The sequence below is a fragment of the Aulonocara stuartgranti genome (assembly GCF_965226115.1).
Source record: "Aulonocara stuartgranti genome assembly, chromosome: 3".
Classification (NCBI taxonomy): Eukaryota; Metazoa; Chordata; class Actinopteri; order Cichliformes; family Cichlidae; genus Aulonocara; species Aulonocara stuartgranti.
The window spans coordinates 29,484,664-29,489,103 of NC_138941.1; the positions used below are offsets into that span (position 1 = coordinate 29,484,664).

The 4,440-nt window shown below is 42.4% G+C and overlaps 1 long non-coding RNA gene across 1 annotated transcript; it reads right to left on the reverse strand.

Moving 5' to 3' along the window:
- Positions 1–1,196: 1,196 nt before the first annotated feature.
- On the reverse strand, positions 1,197–2,187 carry LOC309703885. Its single transcript, XR_014276069.1, has 2 exons — positions 1,399–2,187; positions 1,197–1,305 (listed from the first exon to the last, which is right to left on the reverse strand). It is a non-coding gene; the product is annotated as an uncharacterized lncRNA (long non-coding RNA).
- Between the last annotated feature and the right edge of the window lie 2,253 nt (positions 2,188–4,440).

The window sequence follows — 4,440 nt, forward strand, 5'->3', positions numbered from 1 at the left end:
ATGCGCACACACACAGGGCACCAGAGTGCTGTTAATTTCCGCCTGAGCATGGGAGCGGCCACTAAAAGTATCATTGAAGTGATGAATGCGCCGCTCCGAATGGGCATTAGTGTTTAATCTGAGTCATCTGAGAAATAGCACCACATCAACTTCAAACGACTTCCTTTCATCTGCAGTTAGAGACGCAGAGTCACAGATGTGGACCCTCCCCCCCTTCTTGTTTCTTTTGCCCTGCAATTCTTCAGTGTGATTGAAATGAATGCGAGACATCCTTCACACTTTGCTGTTAAATATACTGTAAGTGCAGCCACAGCATCGAGTCCACTGGCCCGGTGAAGTGAATGACACTGATTATCTTGTTACGATGGCACGTGGCGAGAGATTAGATGTACTATGAAGCCATTGAACACCCAGAAAATAAGCCCAAGGTTGTGAGTGACGCTGATATGAGCTGTGGTTTATATTACTTCTTTTTATTGTGTTTGTTCTGCGATCCTCGAGGTTACTCGCACTTGGACTTGAGTAGAAGGCTCCACCCCTCATCAGGAACTAATCATTTCAAATATACCGCTGGACTCCCATCACAAGAAACCCAATCAAAGGCGATAAAATAAAACAGCCAGAGGTCTGTGGTCACTCCTCGCATTGTAGGTGGATAATGGGAAAGATTACAGTGACAACGATGAGGTTGGTGACCATGACAACAATCGTGGTCTCAACAGAGTAAATGGAGGATGAAACCACAGACTGGAGCGGGGGGGATTGCAGTGACCATAGCAGGCTGGAAGTCAGAAAAGGAGGTGATAACAATGTATGAACCAGGCTGTGAAAAGACAAAAACATTAGCTTTTCTGTCTTTTCCTGGTACCTTCCCTTGACAATGATGGAAACAGTGTGTAGGTCAGAAGAAAGATGTGAAGGGGGGATAAGGAGCTAAATAAGGCTCTAAAGAAGAATCTTAATAAGGATCTAAAGAAACCTTAGAGAGTCAAGCTTTATCCAAATAACGGGACAGTTAATCACATTTTCTGCTTTTTAAAAATGTATTTATTTGTTTTTTGCAGGCTAAACTACAGCTTAGTGGTCACACAAATAAAATGAAATGGTACTGTTACGTAAGGCCCAAAATGGCCTCCGTACAAGAAAGTAGTAGCTCTAATATTGACCAGTAACGAACCACCACACGCACACTGTAATGGGTTACACAAGATTTATTTGTTCTTTCTCCGGGTAAAACTACTGGCTGAAGACACAACTCTGGCCAGGAATCCAAGGCCCAAAGCCACCGCGGTCAGGGTTGTTAGCCTGGTTACAAACAGGGGAAAGGTGGTCACTTGGAAGAACAAGCAGCCAAAACGTATCAATCCTGCATCTTCCTCAAAAAGGTTTGCCACCCACCTTTTCAGGCCTGACTTCGTTCGAGGCTGGGTCTCCACATCACATCCTGGGAGCTGGAACTTCCCCAAAACTGGTCCAGTTTCCTTGTCAGGGGCACAGAGAGTCTCCAGTCCAGTGTTTGTTTTCCTGCCTTCCAGCACATCCACTCACATCCCAATAAGAATGAGTCCTCCCTCCAACATCCTCAGTTTATTTTAAAAGCAAAACCAGGCCAGGTTAAAAATCTTCTCCATTAAAATGTGCACACTTCATCCTGGCTCTTCGAGGCTTCCCTGCTTCACCAGTGTCCTACTAAAAAAACAACGACAACCCCTACTTCCTGTTTCCTCTCCCCTTTATAGAGAAGGGCTCCAATCCTCCCCAATCAGCTGCTCCCTGTATTCAACTCCAAATAGCTGGCAGCTGGACTAGAGTAGAATCTCCACTCCCACATGGGTGTGGCCCACACCTCACATCAAACACAAAAAAAACACCAAAGCATGCAATTAATACAAAACAAAATCTAAAGAAATGCCAACCCAAAAGCTTAGTGGGGGATTCTCTCCATCCTTTTCCACCATGCTATACTCTGTAACAGTACCGTTAAGAAATTATGCTTGCCCTGCTGGCCACTAACTTCCTCTCCACACTGAAAAGATTGATAATGCAGCACTAACTATGTGTACATAGTAATCTCACTTTGATTATTTGAACATTGTCGTTATTCATAACGTTAAACTTCTAAACTTTATGTCAAGCTGACTGTTCAGAACACACCTGTGTATGTTAACAAGTTCTGGAAAAGCTAGATGGTTATGTTAAGCATTTTTTTCAGAGAGTGTGTTGCTGTGAATTTTGGGATAACATTACTTCCCTCCAGATTAGATGGTTCGGTGTATCTTTTGGAAAAGGAGGTAAGAAAGGAGGTGTTGAAGCACCTTTTCACAGTGTTTAAATCTTTTTATGGCCACCACTCAGATACTTCCTTCACCCATTTAAGCCACAGTCACACAGGCCTGTCAGTAGCTATCGCCTGGCAACCACCGTTGCTTGGTAAAAATGTTTATTCCCTGACCGGTAAGCAAATGGTTGCTGGAAGGTGCCCGCTGTCGCTAGGTGAAATTTGTTACAAAGTGGTAAATGGTGCTACACTTTTTACAAGTCAACTCGTCTCTTTCCATGTAAGCCATGGTTGACTGTGGCAATGAAAGTAATCAGTGCTGCACCCTCTGTGTGGCCGATTTCCCCAACTGACAGCCAGCAACCTCCAGCAACCTCCAGCAACAATTTGCCTACCATTTAGGGAATACAATTGGGCTGGAGACGTCCCATGTGACTGAAGACTTAGCAAAATTCTTTAAAAGCAAGATGTGGACACAAATCGTTACTCGGAACCAAGATTGTTCAAGAATTTCATTAAACAGTTGAAAATGAAATGTTTTTAACTACCTGACATGGAAAAGCCACACCAAAATAGGGTGTACATAGGGTACCACCATGTTCAGCTATAGGCTGAGCTAAACACATTTTGTTAATTTGCCCTCGCTAATCCTACTCATCTGTTTTTATTTAGATGAATTTTGATTCTACTTTGTTTCACCCTGGATTCACCAAAGTCCGTCTCTCCCTCTTTCAGCCTCCCATTTCCACTGTGAGCAGCAACTATAAACTTTTGTGTCTTCAGGATTACCTTTCCATCACGAGATGAATGAAGTGTGAAAAGCAATCTGAGAATCGCCAGGCCACTTCTGCGGATGCAATTATGCCAATGGCAGATCATTTTCTGACCTTTATCCTCCAGCCAGTGTTGATGGCAGTTTGCCACTGTGACAGACTGCTTTTTGTTTTCATGTATTTTACAGTTGTGTGACAGCTGAAAACCTGGCTCTTAAAGGCTGAGGTGCTCATCCGTTTGAAAGACAGCCTGACTTTTTGTGCTGCTCTTTTTCTTTCGCTCTCTATTTACTTATGTTGTGTATGTCCCTGTCAGTGTAACATTCTCATTATTTCTTTACTGCCACTTCTGTCTCCTTCCCTCTCTCTCTTCCTCTGTATTTTTTGTCCCATTTCTCTCTTTCTGTCTCCGTATTACGTGTATTTCTATCAGGTATTTTCCAAAGTCCGTGTCCAGGACCAAACCAGTGTTTTTGTTCTGGCTGATGCCTTCATTCAAAGGTTCACGGTCCTGCTTCAGGTAAATTGCTCCTTCTGACAAACAACCACGAGCACAGATACAGACACACACCTTTGAACGTAGTGTTGTAGTCCAGTTTCTCAATTCTGCAGGTTTGTGCTTTTCCATCCATTTCATCTTGTTGTCAAGCTGGTTTTGTCACGTGTTGTATTTTTGCATTTGCACATAGTCCTGTTTACCTGTGCTCATATGTTTTTGCTATTTTGCAAACTGGTGAGCTGTCATCTCTCATGGAATACATAGTCTGTCTCATTTGTGAAGATTTCCTGCATTATTTTTAAATTCCTGTTTCCCTTTTCCCCCTCAATTGATTCGATTGCAGTTCTGTGACATAAGTACATTTCACACTGATTTCCAAATTGACTTGTCTATGAACTCCCCATTCTACTTGTATAATTTACACTCTTATCACTGCTACTGTTGACCAAGTATCTCTCTGCACTTTGGCTGCAGATCTCCTTTGATGTTGATTTCACCCTTTAGAAAAGGGGATGTGACGCTGAATATGTTTATCTTCAGACTTTCTCACATTACATACATACATACATCATACATACATAACAAATACTTACTTTTTTGCAGTGTTTTTGTTTTCAATTAAATTTTATTTACAGTATATACAGCCACATCACAACAGTCACCTCAAGGTGCTTTATATTGTAATGTAAAGACCCTACAAAAATACAAAGATAACCCAAACAATCGAACGACCCACTATGAGCAATACTTGGTGACGGTGGGAAGGAAAAACTCCCTTTTAACCGGAAGAAATCAGGCTCAAGGAGGGGCACCCATGTGATGCAATTTGTAGTAAGTGCTGTGAAAGAGAGCCAGTATGGAAGCCCGTTTCCGCCACAAAAAAAAAGCAT